Source organism: Trichechus manatus, unplaced genomic scaffold (genome assembly GCF_000243295.1).
Source record: "Trichechus manatus latirostris isolate Lorelei unplaced genomic scaffold, TriManLat1.0 scaffold00093, whole genome shotgun sequence".
NCBI lineage: Eukaryota > Metazoa > Chordata > Mammalia > Sirenia > Trichechidae > Trichechus > Trichechus manatus.
Genome location: NW_004444029.1, coordinates 2,277,391 through 2,296,142, shown reverse-complemented (window position 1 = coordinate 2,296,142; position 18,752 = coordinate 2,277,391). Strand labels below are relative to the sequence as shown.

The following is an 18,752-nucleotide window of genomic DNA, read 5'->3' as shown; positions in this document are numbered from 1 at the left end:
CTCAGTGCAGGCGTGTGTAGACTCAGGTCTAGAGATGGAAGAACAAGGGAAATGAGGCAGGAAGGGAGGGATAAGAAGTCAGACGTCCCCCACTCCATCTAAAACAGATACAGCTAGCCTGCGATTGTCGGAGTAAGTAAAAACTTCCCAAAACCAAGCCCATTGCTGTGGAGTCCATTCCGACTCATAGTGACCTCATGTGACAGAGGAGAACTGCCCCACAGGTTTTTTTATTTTCATTGTCTGCTGTATGGCTGTAACCTTTATGGGAGCAGATTGCCAGGTCTTTAAGCAACCGAGAGCTTAGTTTTTAGATGCTAATGCTTTATTTGTAAAGAAAACAACAGTTTTGCTTCATCATATTCAATTTATAAAGGAAAATGTATTCTGTCCCCAGGATCCTGAATCGTTTCAAGATTACAAATATTTATGGGGTGCTTTCAGCTACACAGAGGTTGGTGCCCGGAGGGCGTGGAGATGAGTGAGATACAGCCCTTGACCTGCAGGGACTTTTAATCGATCAACAAAGAAAGAGAGATAAATACATTTTTTCCCTTTTTGAATGGCCAAATATAATAAGGCAAACAATATAAAAATGTTATAAGCATGTGTTAAACCCCAAAAACCAAGCTTGTTGCTGTCGCGTTGAATCTGACTCATAGCGACACTGTATCAAATCCTTTGTTGTGTAAGATTAGATGTAAGTAAACATCAAAATAGGTACATACACAAGAAACATCACTTGACATGAGTCTTTCTTCGGGCACCCAGGAAAATAAGCCTTATGGACGTCGTTATTGTTGTCAGCTGCTGCTGAGTCAGCCCCAACTCATGGCGACCCCATGGACGGCAGAACAAATACAGCCCAGTCCTGTGCCATCCCCATGATCGATTGTGGATTGGACGGTTGTGATACATAGGATTTTTATTGGCTGATTTTTGGCAGTAGATAGCCAGGTCTTTCTTCCTAGTCTGTCTTAGTCTAGAAGCTCCACTGAAACCTGTTCAACATCATAGCAACACACAAGCCTCCACGGACAGATGGTGCATTGGCCAGGAATTGAACCCGGGTCTCCTGCGTGAAAGGCAGGAATTCTACCAGAGAATTCTACCACTGAACCACCGATGTTCCATGCTAAGCCTTATGGAAAGGTCTCTTAGAAGTTGCTTCTAACTAGATTAAATACATCATTTTAGAAGATGGTTTGATTAACAAGACATGGAACCAACACTCATCCCATCTCAAGTATCCATAAAGTAACCGAGTACTCCCTCTCCCACCCGTCCTGTAACCCACCTTTCGTGGTACCCAAGAGAGTCCAGGGAGCTGCCTTTCCGATTGCGAGGCCCGTGTCAGCCTCTTCACCCCTGGCCTCTCTGACTTAGAATTGTCTCTTGGATCTTCCATCCTATGGGTGTCGTCCCCTGCTTGAGCACTTATCTTTGTCCTATGGGAAGCCCAGGGCTCCAACAAGAGGTGTCTTGGGGAGTCCTGGGTGAGGAGACACAGCTCGTGGGTTGGGAGAGAGAATCTCTTCTGGCCCCTCCCAGTAAAGTAAAGGAAAGGGTCTTGGTGCTTTGGGTCCTGCAGGAGAGGACAAGCGCTGCTCGCTTCAGCAGCAAATAGACTGAAATTGGAATGATACAGAGAAGATTAGCATGGCCTCTGCACAAGGATGACACGCAAATCCATGAAGTGTTCCATATTTTTGTGTATTAATTGTTTAATGGGAAACTAATTTGCTCTGTAAACCTTCACCTAAAGCACAATAAGAAAAAAAAAAAATAGAAGAACACTAGCTGGTTGTCAGCATCGGAGAGAACAAGAACCCACCCCGTGAGCCCTCCAGCCTGACTGGTGTCTGTTGGTGCAGCATTCCCCACTGTAAGCGCTCAGGGTAGAGGGAGCTGGAGAAACAGCTCTAGTAGACTTAAAGGGCGTAGTAACTCATCTGCTATAGAGTAGGGCTGTACAAAATTGATAGTTAAATCCGAATAAGTAGAGGATTGTTCGTTAGAAATAAGTAGCAGAATGGGAGAAAGAACAAAGGGAGGGTAGGAAGGAGGGAGAGAGGGAGAGAGGGAGGGAGGAGGGAGAGAGGGAGAGGGAGGAAAGATGGAAGAAGGAGGGAGGGACGGAGAGAGGGAGGAAGGAGGGAGGCAGGGAGGAAGGAGAGAGAGGGAGAGGGAGGAAGGAGGGAGGGAGGAAGGAGATAGAAAGAGAGGAAGGAAGGAGGGAGGGAGGGAGGAGGGTGGGTGTCTATGGAGGAATTAGGCTGCCCTGGTCACGTGGCGCACCCCACGCTCTAGGTCTACTCCAGTATCTGGTGCCTGGGTCAGGAGGGAAGCTTCCTGTGCCTGCAGCCTCCTCCCGCCAGCCTGAAGGACTCGATGTCCGGGACAAGCAGGGCTGCTGTCCCTGGAGAAAGAAGGTGGTGATGGAGGCCGAGTCCTCGCAGGGAAGCCATCGTGTGTGTTGGAAACGTTGTTTCAGAGCCCTGCTGTTGACACAGAGTAACCAACCCACAGTGTTGAAAAGAAGAATGAGAAAGAGCAGCAGTCAGAGTAAAAAAAGTGTAGCTGGCTGGGATAATTAAGGCGGGTGTTTTCATATTTTCCGGTTCAGGTAAGTCGGGAATTCAGCCACAGTGAACACTGGCAGGTCGACCTCATTTAGCGGCGCGCCATCCTAAATTAGAGGCCTTCTCGGCACCCTGCCGCACCCTGGTTGTAGGGCAGCCTGTCCTCCCCAGCTGTAGGTGAACTGCTGATTATGGTTCCACGCTAGCCGTCACCGTGGGGTGGCCTCTGTGCCTGCCAGGTGGGAGATATGTCAGTAAGAAGTCTGCGCAGAATTTGGGTGCCGGCCCACCCTGGCTGGTGTAGACATGACAGCCCCCCACTTGCTCTGGGTGTCCCCCTTCATCTGCCTATTTGTCAGATTTTAAGAGCTCGGCTGCCAACCAAAAGGTCAGCAGTTTGCGTCCACCAGCTGCTCCTTGGAAACCCCGTGGGGCAGTCCTACTTTGTCCTGTAGGGTCGCTATGAGTCGGAATTGACTGGACAGCAACGGGTTTTTAAGGGAGCTGCAGAGATGAACCACGGCCTGGGAGGGGACCTGGTTCTCAGACTTGGTTTTGTCTTGCCTGTAGAGTTGCAATTCTAGCCACTAAAAATAGCATCTGAATGATGGTGTCCTTTCAATGGACAGCTCATCTGGCCCATGCAGAACAGGCAGCAGGGTGCAATGCTTGGGACTCAGATTCCAGTCAGCACCTCATGTCCCAGCTCCAGCCCATGCTGGGCCCGTGGCCCTGAGCAAGTGACTCCATCTCTCTGTGCTTCAGTGATCCTGTCTACTGTGGGTGTCACAACAGCACCCTCTGTATATAGTCCTGAGGCTGCAATTAGATAGTATCGGAACAATGCTTGCACTTGGTAGATATCATAGAAGTGCTCCCTAAATGAATGAATACATGGATGAATGAAGGAACTTCCTCAAGTTTTAAGTAGACATCAAAAGCTCTTGTTAAATAGTATTTTATACCAATTAAAACTATATAGACATCACACGCTCGTTGCAGAAAATTTGGAAATTAAACAACTGGATAAGGAAGACAATAAAATTACGCCATTACCCTACCATCTGGGATTAACTGCTGCTGAAATTTGTGTGTGTGTTTTCTACTTTTTTTATGCACAGAATTAGAGCCCTACAATATAATTGTACATACTCATTTGTAATGTCATTTCCTTACTCCATAGTTTTACTTTTTTTTTTCTTTTTAATAAGATGATTATTTCTCAGATCAACACTATATTGTTAGAATTTGGATGGGCTTCATTTGTCACTTTTGATAATGCAGTAAGATATATTCTGTATGGAAGTTTGTCCCCTTTTGGGAGGATGAGGGTATCTGGAAAAGTGCTCCTACAGACACTTGTTGTTGTAACACCCGCTTGTGGGGTGCTGTCTAGTTGATTTCAACTCATAGCAACCCAGCGTGACAGAGTAGAACTCCCTCATAGGGTTTTCTAGGCTGTAATCTTTAAGCAGCTCTGGTGGTGCAGTGGTTAAGCACTGGGCTGCTAAAAGAGGTGTTTTGTGATGGCTATTCTTCCCAACATTCACAGACTATATTCTGACGTCAAAGCATTAGCCTTCCCCCAATGATGTAACTAAGAGCCCCTGGGACTTGAGTCTGCTCTGGCATGTGACCTTGGTGATGGTGGCCCGCCAGAAACCCGTGTTCTGACTTTGTGTTTAAATGAGGAGAAATAACCAGACACATGTTGGAAAACAGCAGCATTGTTGATTTGCCGTTGTTCCTGCAGCCTCTGCAAAGTTTGTTACTTTCCACTGGAGACCGATTTTATCAGATCAGCCGACTGTCTCCTGTTTCCTGCCATCTCTCAAGTACACTCCCTAATATAATTTATTCATTGAAGCATACAATTGGGTTTCTGCCTTAGAGGTTTATTTTCATCTCCTTACAATATATGAAATTAAACCCCAAAGACACTAGCAGTATATGTTTCCAACAATTCTTCTATAGATATTTGTAATTTATATTTCTTGTAATATAACAAGATCCTATGCACGGATCAAGAGCACTGTAAGGAAAGTAACCAACCTATAGAGTGAGGCTAGAATGTATTTCAGCCAAGATGTCTGCATCAGTGTGAACTGCAGATGTGCGTCCCAGAGCCCAGCATACCAGGGTTCTGCTCCTTATCAAATTGCCCTTGTTCACTTTGGATAACGTTGATTTTTCTGAAGAAAACTTCATTCCTATTCTTTATCTTATTATCCAATCTTTTTTTCCTTTAACGGGGAAAACCTCTTTCCTGAACACGCCCAGATGTAAATGAAAGGATTAGCTGCATAAGACACCGAAGCCAGCTGCTTAACCATTACGCCACCAGGACTCCTTAATCAGCTATGAAGTTGGAGTAATTTCGGGAACGGGCTGTCTTAGAACCAGGGAAGTGCGCGGAGGAGGAGGATTCGTGGAGAGAGGTCCATGTGTTCATTTAAACGTGTTGAGTATGGGGCACACTGAGTAAAATGTCTGTCCTGCGATTCGAAGTGAGTGTCTAGACTCCAGAGGCAGGGAGAATACCGCTAGTGGTATTACCCCGAGGACAGTGTGAACAGAGTCGGTAGTTGTAAACGTGTCTGTTTGCTTTTTGTTTGTTTGGTTTTGAAGACGAGGTAAGAGTGGCATACACGTGGTAGAGGCTGGTGGTTGTTGACTTGGAGGTCGCGTGGTGGCTCAGCCTCTGCGTGACCCAGGCAATGCACTTACCCTCTCGAAGCTTTGGCCTCTTAACTGTAAAGATGTCTGCAGCGGCTGTCCTCTCCTGCAGTTGTTAGGAAGCTCACTGAGTCAGCCTGGATGAGCTGCCTACAGATAGGGCATGCTCAGTAAGTCCTGGCGCCCCCATGTGTGTCAGAGCAGAACTGTGCTCCATAGGGTTTCCAAGAGCTGACTTTTCAGAAGTAGATCACCAGGCCTTTCTTCCGAGACTCCTCCGGGTGGATTTGAACAGCCAACCTTTTGGTTAGTAGTCTAGCACTTAACCACTTGGGCCACGCACAAACTCCTCCATAAGTCTTAGTCATCATTTTTTGATTATTATTATTATTTCAAGTCTAGAGAAAAAAAAAAAAACTTGGAAAATGTCAACATTGAGAGCAGAAGAGGAGGAAGTGAAACTGACAGACAGAAAGGAAGCTGGCGCCGAAGGGGACCAGGCTGAGGCAGGGTCTCCACCAGCAAGACAGGACAGAGTGGGAAGGGAAGAATACTGTGCGGGCAGAGCCAAACGCCAAAACGTGAAGATTGCAAACTCAAATCACATATAATAAGCCAACTACATACATATACAAATAAAGATGCAAAAAGTAAGATCTCGTTCTGACGGACGCTCATATTCAAAGAAATCTTGAAAATGTAGGGAAAAAACAAGGAAGCTAAAGGAAGGTCAGTAACGTGGTTAAAGTATAGCTGTGTTTTTAAGTGTTTCCCTCTGTGGTTTACCGTGTTCTCCGTCTCACTTTCTCTCGCATTCTTTATCATCTTTCACGAGCCTCCCTGGGTTTTGCACCAGACAGGTTGGGTTGAGCTGGCGAGGTCTTTACTCAGGGATGGTGAGAGCGATTCATCTTTAGCCCCAAATAAAAACAACACCAAGAGACAGTGTCGCTAATGGAGCAAGATGCTGTCTGCCTGTTTCAGTATTAAACTAGCGTCACTTCATTAACGTTTCAAGGGATTTTATCTGCGTATTAAGGAGTTCGTAGAATCCCTTAACTTCCAGTTTCCTCAGAAGGCCAAAGTATTGTGCCCCCTCTCCCCTGGTTAACATTTTTCCGTTTTTCCATGAAACGATACCACATTTGAAAACAGTTTAAGATTGATGTCCTCAAAGTGGTTAGAGTTTTCAAGACTCTTGTTTGAAAAGTCTGCTCATAACAAATTTTGCATGGAGAAAGAAAGTGTTGGCTTTGGGATTGAACTCAGGAGAGTTCACACTCACTACTATCACAAACCAAAACCAAAACCCAAACCCACTGCTGTCCAGTCATTTCGGACTCATAGCAATCCCATGGGGTTTCCAAGGCTGTATGTCTACGGAAGCAGACTGCCGCCTCTTTCTCTCAGGGAGACGCCAGTGGTTTCAAACCGCTGACCTTTCGGTTAGCAGTCGAGCACTTTAACCACTGTGCCACCTTCAGTACTGCTACAAGGGAACCTAAACTCTCCAAGACTTCGTTTTCGACCCGTGTGAATAGGGAATTTTGGTAAAGATGATAATACATAGCCTATTCCTGTATCTGGTCATTCCATGTAACTTTTATTAGTAGTATTTTATTTATTTACATGTAAATTAGTACTTATATTTTGTTTATGGAGATATTAATAAAGACCAGCATTGCTGTTATTTAAAAAGTTCACACAATTTGATAAGAAAAACATTCCGATTTTGTTGTCAGATGCCATCCAGTAACAGAGTTTGTAACATTAAGATACAAATAAGCAAACAGGCAAGGCTATGAGATGGTTCATTTGACTGTTTCTTAATGAGTTTTTTTTTTTTTTTTAAGAAAGCGACATGTGGAAAATATTTAGCATCTCTGGTTAATAGATAGGAGCCCTGATGGTGCAATCTCTCGGCTGCTAACCTGAAGGTGTGCGGTTCGAAGGTGTGGGAGAAAAGACCCGGCGATCTGCTGCCGGGAAGATCACAGCCTCGGAAACCCTATGGGGCAGTTCTGGTCTGTGCTATAGGGTCGCTGTGAGTCAGAATCAGCTCAGTGACACACAATAACAGTTCACAGAAGTAAAGTAAAAACAGTGATAAGCCATTTTACATTTATTAATTCAGGCAAATTTTAAAATAATAAGCGTAACTAGTAAAGAGAGGGAATTTTGCTCTCTACCAATTCTGGGCCGTGTTAGTCACAGTTTTGCCTACTTCTCATCGATCAATGTCTGTTATGTTTCATATTCTGGTGCTTTTCATAAATAATTTGAAAATAATTTGTATTATTTCTGTTGGCTACAGAGCATTCCATGTGATGATTTTGTCACAAATGACCTAACTTTCCCCTATTTAAGGAAATTTATATGTTCTCAGTCTCAGATGGTTAGCAACAGTGGCATGGCGGTGCAATGAGCTTATTTATGCACACATCATACACTCTTCCAAGTACAGCCAGACTGCTCCTTAGGAGCAAGGATGGCGAGACTCCATCTCATATACTTTGGACATGTTATTCAGGAGGGACCAGTCCCTGGAGAAGGACCACATGCTTGGTAAAGTAGAGGGTCAGTGAAAGAAAGGAAGACCCTCCATGAGATGGACTGACACAGTGGCTGCATCAATGAGCTCAAGCATAGCAACGATTGTGAGGATGGCGCAGGACTGGGCAGTGTTTTGTTCTGTTGTACATGAGTCTGAACCAGCTCGACGGCACCTAACAACAATAAAAACATGTTCTTCTTCTAAGAAACTCTCCACTCCCCTGCAATTCCTCCACTATAATTTATCTTTCACACAGCAGTTCTAGCGGTGTTTTGTTAACAACATAAAACAAAGTTAACATTGTAATTTGATCAGAAGTTTCTGGAAAGTCCAGGCAGTGTTCATGCAGAAATTCAGAGCACCTGTGTTTTCTGAATTATAAGAGGACCCAGGTATGATGTTAGAGCTAGTAACCTGAGGCTGGTGAGTGGTGTGCGGCTGTTTTTATAGTGACGAATGAGTTCATACAGGGCTGGCGCTCATTACAGCTTAAAATAGGAAAATTCAATTTCCTGTAACAAACGTGTTTTCTAGTTTTGTGGTTATCGCAGAGAGAGAGATTATGATCCTGAGGAATTAATCAAAACTGTCTAGTTAGCAATTTAATATCTTAATCTCTTGTTCCTTTATCGTATGTCCATGAATAAAAAGGAGAAAATGGGCAAGAAGAGAAACCTACAGATTTTGTGGCTTACTTTAGATATTTATTCCTGCAATCACTGGATTTGAAGTATTTTCTCAGCATACCTTTTGTGAGTGAGATGAGTAAAAACAAACAGAGAACAGTGAGAATCTTCATTCTCAAAGTTCTTATGCCAACAATACTGTCTCTTCTCATCGCAAGGCTGCTCATCAATTATCTTTATGTCTTAAATTTTCTTTTAATTTTGATCATGGCTGAATGAGAATGTTGAGGCTTATAGTTTGGATTCCGTAGTTCAGAACATTCGCGCAAACATTTCTGTAACTAGCCTTGAGACATGTTTCTTCCTACTTCCCATCCAGTGGCCCTTCTGTTACATACCTCAGCCTCAGGCTGCCGATAGTTTAGTTTTCAAGAATCTCAATTAGCAATGCGGTGGCCAAGAAGACCTGGAAAGACGTCCAGGGAAACAGGAGACATTGACCCTGGTAAGGTGCATGAAGCGTCTTGGCCCTGTTTCGTTTCGATACGGTTTTCGACTTTATTCTCTAAATGGTCATCCCACCCTACTGCTGGTTAGGCCAGTGCAAGCTTGCACTGTGTAAAACCTGCTAATGAAGATCTTTGCAAGGAGAGCTGACGGCTTTCTGCATAGGAATAAGACGTTCACAGAAGGTGGTGCTAAAATGGCTGTTTACAAGGCCCGTCTGGTCTGTGTCTCTGGCCCTCCTGTTGTTTCCTTCTCCTTGCAGAACCTGGGGGGGCGAGGCTACTATAAATATTTCCTATTTATATCAAAATACACTCACAGCTTTTTTGGTGAAATGGTGTTATGTTGCCAAGTGTACGAATGCCAAACCTTCCCACTTCACTGAAACAGATTCTGTGGTTGCAACAGGTATTTGTCGAGAGAGCTTGCAATGAGCCACACACCTTCACAGGGTCCCTGGGGTGCTAAGTGAATGTGGGAATGGAATAACACCTCCCACTCAGCTACTGGGTTTAGGATTGGGACAGAGAAGGTGGAAATGCTGTGTGCGCCAAGTGCTGACTAATACCTGGGCGTCTGGCTGTGTGTGGGTCATGGGGGAGGTCAGAGGGCTTGCAGAGAGAGAGGAGACATTTGAGTTAGATCTTAAAGGTTGTGTTTACTATATTTAACTATACTGATCCTCAGAATAGTCCCCTTGCAATTGCTCCCTAAAGAAAAAGGAAAAGAAGCAGAAAAAGTCTTTCTAACCTGTGTTTTCAAGCATTTGCAATTGCTGTATCATACCGTCTGAGACGGAGTGTAGAAATAGAAGTGGAGACATGAAGCAGTTTTCCACTTCGGAAGAAATGTCTGTCTCAGCGATTATGATATGACACTGGAACACAACCATATCTTTCTGTACTTTGGTATATGATAGACCTTGCACGTACAGTCAGAAATCATTGCACATACAATCAGAGGTTCTCCTTATATCATCGCCCAGACCATTGACGATTTTGCATCTTGCATACGTCGTTGTATGTAGAAAACATACACACATCAGCTGAATATATCACTGTGCATACCGCTGACCCTCTTGCCTGCATTATTTGCATATCCCATTGACAATATTGCACATAAAATCGTAGGCTTTGTTAATGCACAGAGAAGACATGTCTTTCTTTTTCACCATTATGCGTTTCCTCCAAATATCTCTTTTATGGCAACGTTTATGCTCCAGGAAATACTGAGGCTTCAGCAGAGGAGTCCCTGAGGCAGATGGCGTGGCTCTGTTATTTGCTTCCCCAATTATTTTGTTAATAAACAATAAGCTATATTTAGTTACCAGTCAGAACATTTTCATTTTGTGATGTGCCTCTGACTTTTTTTTTTTTTTTCCTTAAGTGAAGGGTCAATAGTAAATAACCAAAGGCTACTTTGAATAAAACCCTGGACAGAAGGCACGTTTTGACAACATACATGAGAACTGATTTAGAAACCCACTTACTCACAGCCACCTAGCTGCAAGCTGCTGCAGAAGCGAGCAGAAAGTCCCCTGCGATGAGTTAATTCTGATTTCTTACTCTTACTTTTCTCACTTGGAGATGTGCATCCTCCCAGTCACACCCTCCTGGGTACCTCCTGAGCAGACCCCTGCCATGTGCTGGTAGAGTAACTGAGAATGTCCTTGGTCACCCCAGCTGTCCCACACCGTGGCCATGTCTCTCCTGACCCGCTCCGGTGCTCCCTCCCACATGCTAATGAAGTGGCCGTGCCAATGTTCCCAGGGTCAGACAGGCTAATACGTGAATTATAGCTGCAGACCAAGTGAAGCTTGCTAAACTCACCTCTAAATGAGTGTTCCTTCCCTAGTTTTGTCCAGCCTGAGAGCTAATTTTGATACAGTCCAGGGATCTTTTGAAGATAATGGCTAAAGATTTAACTTAGAGTTTTAGGAAGACAACCAAAAGATTTTTAATAATTAAGCAACACATGTCCTGGAGAGAGAATATCCACTTACTATACATTAAACCGAGAAGCCCTGGTGGCACAGTGATTAAGCGCCTGGCTGCTAACCAAGAGGTCGGCAGTTCAAACCCACTGGCTGCTTTGAGGGAGAGAGGTGTACCAGTCTGCTTCTGTAAAGATTATAGCCTTGGAAGCCAAATGGGGCAGTTCTACTCTGTCGTACAGGGTTGCTATGAGTCGGAATTGATTCTACTGCCATGGGTTTCGGTTTTTGGATACATTAACCCAAGAGAAATATTTAGAATAAGTACAATGAATGCTTTAGTATAACTTCCAGTTCCTCTTTACTGAAGATAGAATGAGAGCCTCTAGTAAAATTAAGGAATTCATTTTTTAAAATTTTCTAGTTAAATTCATGTTTCTGTTTCATGAGCTATGCCTTCTTGTGCATCATACAACTGTCCCCAAGGACTTTCCCTCTTGTTTCAGGTCTCTTATTTCCAGAATGTCATTTATTTATCCATTCATCCACTAATCCATCCATCCATCCATCCATCCACGCATCTGTCCACCCATCCATCTACCCATCTGTACACCCATCCGTTCATCGATCCATCCATCCGTCCGTCCATCCGTCTGTCTGTCCGTCCATCCATCCATCCATCTGTCCACCCATCCATTCATCAGTCCATCCATCCATCCTTTCATCCACCCATCCAGCAGGTATTTACTGAGTGCCTACTATGTCCAGGGTTCCATGCTGTGTGATAGTTACTGAATGATGAATAACCTCAGTCCTTGACTTCACAAGTTTACAGTCTCAACGGTTTACTTATGCTCTCGTTCAGGGTTTGCTTCAAGTCCATGTCTTTATTGACTTCCTTGCCCTTCATTATTTTCCTGCAAACAGAGGGCAGATTTATTTGATCACGTGGAGATGGCTACTGGTATTCAGGCTTTGAAGCCCTCTTTAACCTGTGCACTGTAAACTTATCTCTTCCACCCCCTACCCTCCTCTCCCTCCCCAACCCACCCACCCCCCTAGTGCTATTCTTTGAGAGCTTCGTGGAGGGGAATGTTTTTACTATTCTTTTACCGGGAAGAATGGCATTTGGTAAACAGTGACGCTTTCTGGGCATTGCCAGTGCGTGTCCCCTTGGCTGGAGAAGGTGGGAAGTTATTTCACTTCCACCCGGTGTTCGCCACAATTCTGCAGCTTTACCAGGGATGCACGCCAGTGAGGAGGGATGGAAGGACTTGCACACGTAAGATTGGCCTCTTGCTCATGCACCTGGGTTGATGCTTGCCCTAAATGAACATCTCCTTTGACCTTCAGGCTCTTCAGAGGTGCACCACGTGAAGGGATTGAGGGGTGACATGAGGACCCCATTCTATCTCATGGAGGATCACACAGCAGCTTCCTATGAGTTACCATAAAACCTACGAAAGCTGGAACGTGTGTAAGGCAGAAACGTGTCAGAGAAGGAAAATGCAAATATCTCCCACTAGAACAAGCAGCGGAAGACTGCACCGTGTCCAAGTAGGCCGACCCGCGAGACCTGGAAAAGCAAGGCTGTCCCGGCGCGTCCCGGCTCTCACAGGTTTCACCGTAGTTGCAAACAGCAAAGATAACTTCCCTTGGTTGTGGTATTTTCATTTGCCTTTATTTGTCTCACACAGGAGACCTCATTTCTACCCACATTAGCAGCATATTGGATATCTGCTTTTCCCCAGACTAAAGCCTTCATTAAATAAAGAATATTTTCGTATATTCTCCATATAAATAAATTCAGTCCTCGAGTATAAAAAATCAAGTACAGTAAAAATTGCTTATAGAAATTTTTTAAAAGACCCAATGGCTGGCATATGGAAGTGCTCTATAAATATTTGATGAATGAATGAACCACGGGAGTTATACATAGTAAGAATGGAAACGGCCAAATTCTTTAATAATGAAAGCTATGTATCGTCAAATATTACTTAGCAATAGTATAAATAATGCCTCCCTGATAATAATAAAAATCAATCAAACAAAACTTGGAGAATAACCATTAGATTTAAGGATAAGAAGTAAAAACTACATGATCGTCTTGCTGATGAATTCAACACAATATTTTGCATTTCATTTCAATTTTCTTTGTCAGTGAAATTAAAAGACATTTAGTCCAATATCCCACGCTATGTAAAATTCCCTCTGAAGAAATTTTGATTGTCCAGCCTTCACCTGAATACCTCTAACAGTGGAGAGCTCTCTCAGTCACCTTCTTGGTAATCCGTTCTTTTGCTGGTGATGGCCGTTTGAACGTTTGACATATCTGTTACATTGAAATCCAACTACCTAGAACTTTAGACTTCTTTTCCTAATACAACCACCTGAAGTAACACCCCCCCCCCAAAATATATTTCCTCTTGTCATAGTGTTGCCAGGAGATCTTTGAAAATCAGACCGTACCTTACTGACACTGTGTGGGGAGCAAATTTAAAAAGCGCAGGCCATGTAAATGTTCAAGAGTTTCTAATTAGACATAATGATCATTTTTTTCACATCTGACTTGTGTTAATGTTCTCTGTCAAACTCTGGAGCCAGGCTAGCCTCCTGGCTGGTGTGCCCCTTCTCATGAGACCAGAAGCTCCCCTGTGGCTTCTAAGCCGGGCAGGGAGCTGTTCCAACTTTGTTCTGAGTTTGTAAGAGTTTCCCGTGCTACCCAGACTTCAAGCCGCTTGGTGCAGCAGCGTGCTTCCTGCATCTGGGTTCCGTCATCCCTGTTACCTATCGATACTCTCAAGTTGCTATTTACCATTTAATAAAAGGAGTTGCCCTCCTTAACTCAATGATTTTCCCTGAAAATATTTTATAGACGCTCTTAATATGTGAAAATAAACGAAACTTAACCTCATAGTCAGCAATTAAATCCTTCAGTGATGAATATGCAAACAGAAGCCTCACGGGGGAGGGATTTACTTTTACGTTTGCCCAAGTGCCAGGAGTTTACTGAATTTAACGACGCGGCTCACATCTGGATACTCGCAGCATTGAAAAGTGGCCTCCCGGGAATTGTTCTTCGGGCAGCATGCTGGATCCTTGAAGGAACAACTACCTTCAGTAAGGAAACTATGTTTTTCCTCCCAGTCAAATATTTGTTTCAAATGTGCTAAAATCAGAGCAATATTCTGTTTCATCTCTTAGTCAAATACAAATGGAAAATATTTGTGGTATATCGCGTCATCTATGGACGGATACTGCAATTGAGTGCTGAGTCAGAAAGAAGGTTTTTGTTTTTGTATTTCATTTATTAAGCAAAATATTAATTTAAAAATATAGGTTACAGCTGCAGAATCTTTGCATATGAGGCATGTACATTTCTGGAATGTATGATGTGACTGTTGCGTAGCTGGAAAGCCTTACGAGCCTTTTCCTTTAAAGAGTAGAAGATGGGGATCAAGTCATGCCTTGATTTTTATTACAAAAGTTTACAACTTTATCCCTGCAGAGCAAGTTAGGAACTTCGGTCTCTCATCATCCTGGTTACTCCCCTTCTTCATGCTTAGGTTTTAACTTCTCTTTTTTAAAATGTCCGTCCCAGGAGACTGAGCACCTTTTTGTGTGTTTTCCAGCACAGAGCCCGTTGTGGTGGTCTGCCAGTTAAAGTCTTACGCCCATTTGTCAATCATTTTGTCTGAATGTTTCTTAGTGACTTGTAGGACTGCTAACAGAGCACGTTGTCAGTGCTGTCGTCCCTCAGTCTGTCCTTGGCCATTTCAACCTCTTTGTAATGTCTTTTGAAGATCAAGAACTTCTGATTTTAATATAATCTGATTTGCTCATCTTTTCCTTTATAGGTAGTGCTTGTTGAATCCTGTTTAAGAAATCTTCCCAACCCCAAGATCACGGTGATACTCTCCTATGCTATCTTCTAGAAACGTTCATGTTTTAGCTTTCACAATTAAATCTACACATCTTTAACCTGATTTTGGGATATGGTATAAGGAGTCGCATTTCCCTTTGTTTTCCCACGTGGCTATCCAATGGATCCTGAATGTATTATTGAAGAGATACTGCCTTTATTTACTTTTCTGCGGTGGACCTTTGTCATAAAGCAAGTGCTGATACACACCAGTAAGCATGTGGGTTTTTTCAATGAGCTGTGTTTTGCTTATTTAGTCTATTTGTCTGTCCGTGTACCTATAACACTTATGTCTTAATTACGAGAACTTTATGATAAGTCTTAGTAGAATCAGGATAGTTGGCAGAAAAATGCCAGTTAACACCATAATAAGTCAGAATGGCTAAACTAAACTTTTTTTTTAAGCTGAGAATATCAAATTTTTGTAGATATGTATGTCAACAAAACTCTAGAGTGTGGTAGAATTTGATTCAACCACTTGGGGAAACAGGTAAGATTGACTAAATTTGAAATACACAAAATGTTGGACCTGCAGTTTCACTCCTGGGCATATACCCAACAGAAATGCCCATATAGGTGCCAAATCAGATACAAAGACATGTACAAGAATGTTGATAGCAGCATTATTCATAATAGCTCCAAACCAGAAACATCCAAATGTCTGACCATTGTTGTTGTTAGGTGCCTTCAAATCGGTCCCGGCTCATAGTGACATGAGCCTCTACTTACAGCAAAATGAAACACTGCCTGGTCCTGTGCCATCCTCATGATATTGTTGTTATTCTTTGAGCCCATTGTTGCAGCCACTATGTCAGTCCATCTCGTTGAGGGTCTTCCTCTCTTTCCCTGACCCTCTACCAAGCATGATGTCCTTCTCCAGGGACTGGTCCCTCCTGATAACATGTCCAAAGTATGCGAAACGAACTCTCACCATCCTTGCTTCTAATAAGCACTCTGGCTACTTCTTCCAAGACAGGTTTGTTCGTTCTTTTGGCAATCCATGGTGTCTTAGTCATCTAGTGCTGCTATACCAGAAATATGACAATGGATGGCTTTAACAAAGAGGAGTTTATTCTCTCACACTCCAGTAGGCTCCAAGTCCAAATTCAAGGTGTCAGCTCCAAGGGAACACTTTCTCTGTTGGCTCTGGAGGAAAAGTCCGTGTCCTCAATCTTCCCTTGGTCTGGGAGCTTCTCTGCGCAGGAACCTCAGGTCCAAAGGAAGTGCTCTGCTCCCAGCACTGCTTTTCTGGTGGTATGAAGTTCCCATGTGTCTCTGCTTGCTTGTCTCTTTTATATCTCAAAAGATATTGGCTTAAGACACTATCCAATCTTGTAAACCTCATCAGTATAACTGTCGCTAATCCATTTTATTACATCATAGTGATAGACTTTATAACACATAAGGAAATCACATCAGATGGCAAAATGGTACACAATCGTACAATACTGTGAATCATGACCCAGCCAAGTTGACAAATATTTTTGAGGGACACAATTCAATCCATAACACTGTATCTTCAGTATTCTTCACCAATACCATATTTCAGAGGTGTCAATTCTTCTTTGATCTTCCTTATTCATTGTCCAGCTTTCGCAAGTATATGAGGCAATTGAAAACACCATGGCTTGAGTCAGGCACATCTTAGTCTTCAAGGTGACATCTTTGCTTTTCAAAACTTTAAAGAGGTCTTTTGCAGCCGATTTGCCTGATGCAATATGTGGTTTGATTTCTTGATTGCTGTTTCCGTGGATATTGTTTGTGGATCCAAGTAAAATGAAATCCTGTCCACCAGAAGAATGGATAAATAGATGGTAGTATATTATATGACATAACATTAGGCAGCGAATAAATGAACAGTCTATTGCTATCTGCAACTGCATGAACAAACCTCTGGGGTAATTCACTGGAGAGGAGAGAGGTGGATCTTACTGGAGTGGGACGGGGGAGAGCTCCACATTGCTGGTAATGGTTTATTTATAGATCTGGATGGTGGTTACATGGTTATGTTCACTTTGTGATAATTCCTAATGCTGTATGCTTGTGATTTGTGCTTTTTGTAAGTATGTGAAACCTTAATACAAATGTAGCAAAATTGTGAGTCTTAGAATTGAATATAATACTCAAATGAGGTATTATAGTTATATGCCATCATTTCAGGCTGCATAATTCTTTCTAAGCATGATGCAGTTCTGAGCGTGCAGTTCATGACACATTTGCTCAAAACAGGAATCTTAGTTTATTGGCGTTAAAACAGATTGTGTAGGTATAGGCCCAGATTTCCAGCCAGTCATGGCCATTTTACATCGTAATTCAGTTAGTTATCCTATTAGGCTTCTTTTCCAGCTTTATATAATTGACAAATTTCATAAGCATGTGTTCCATGCCTTAGATAATACAAATATTAGAAGTGACAGTAGACAGGACCGAAGCCTGTGGCGCATCGCTAGGGAGCTCTCTTAGTGTTGACATGCTCATCAATCAATGTATTTGGTCATGATTGTCAATCAACTTTGAATTTGCATAAAACTATTATCTCCCGGACCACATGTTAGCGTTTTCTACTTCCTGGAGGTGTTGCCAAATGCATGGCTAAAATGAAGATGGGGGCGCACCTGTGGAGTTTACACACGTCTGCAAAGCATGAGCCTGATCCAGAAAGGAAAGCCCTGTCGCCCAGCAGCTCCTCCTCCACCATCACCGCATCCCCTCCATTTCCTGTTCGTCCTGACGCTCACAGCGCACCTAGCAAGATTTTGAAGAAGAGCTCGCTTGTCTGTATTTTCTAGATTCGCTGATTACTTTCTGTGTAAAGTTTATGCTCTTAGCCTCCCTTTGCTTTCCTGGGAGCCCCTTTGACAACTCTTCGAGGAAGCTAAGGTGATGTTTAGGAATCACACTAGTCCTCAGGGATGTAATCCCAGTGCGAGTGCTTCAAAAAAGTTAAAGCATCTGTGGTCCCCTTATTATGTCCTAGCTCGTCTCACGGGTGGTTCCTTGTCCCCTGATGTTGGTTTAGCTTTTCCCAGAATGATTTGAAAACTTTATCCTCCTTTGGAGAAGGTAGAAATGGGGACAAACAGTCCTCTCTCCTGTCATCAAATAACGTCTAATAGTATCACTTTTTATGTCTTCTGTTTGGCTTAGAGAAGCGCATGGGCACTGTTTTGCTTTAACATTATTTATATAAACATCTCTTTACCCTGCCTTTTAGGACTGACAGTGGCACTTGCTACCTTGTCTGCTTCTCTCACCCCGGCAGACATTAATTACAGGGTGCAACCCTGGGCATAATTATCGTGAGATTCATCCACGGTGCGTTGTGTACCTATGTCACTTCCCTTTATTGCTGAGTGGTATCCTACCACATGGACACACAGGGTTTGTTTATCCATTTCTCTGGGTTGTTTCCAGCTTTTGGATTTCACAGATAACTGTGCTGTGTGCATTGACGTCCAGGTCTTTGTAGGGGCGTAGGCTTTATTTTCTCCAGGGAAAATACTTGAGTGGAACGCCTGAACCCTGTGGTAGGTGCACTGAGCACAAGGACCTCTCTCCATTGAGATGGTTCTTTCCCCAGCCATGGGTAGTTTCTTTCTAAACGAGTGCTAATCATGAGCCCTGGTGGCACGGTGGTTAAGAGCTTGCCTGCTAACCAAAAGGTCAGAAGTTTGAATCCACCAGCTGCTCCTTGGAAACCCTATAGGGCAGTTCTGGCCTGTCTTATACAGTCTTCAGAATCCACTCGAAGGCAATGAGTTTTTTAATCATGACCAAAGGAGCCTTGGTGGAGCAATGGTTAAGTGCTTGGCTGCTAACTGAAAGGTTGGTGGTTCAAACCCACTCAGCAGCTCTGCAGGGGAAGAAATGAGGTGACCTGCGGCAAAATGGTACTCTAGGCAGAAGCACCACACCGTCCCTCCACAGCAAAGATCTGAAAAACTAAGCCGAA

At 43.4% G+C, this 18,752-nt stretch overlaps 1 non-coding gene across 1 annotated transcript; it reads left to right on the top strand.

Moving 5' to 3' along the window:
- The first annotated feature begins 1,604 nt into the window (after positions 1-1,604).
- Positions 1,605-1,711, top strand: LOC111821640 (U6 spliceosomal RNA). The gene has a single exon (XR_002824993.1). It is a non-coding gene; the product is annotated as a U6 spliceosomal RNA (small nuclear RNA).
- The last annotated feature ends 17,041 nt before the right edge of the window (positions 1,712-18,752 follow it).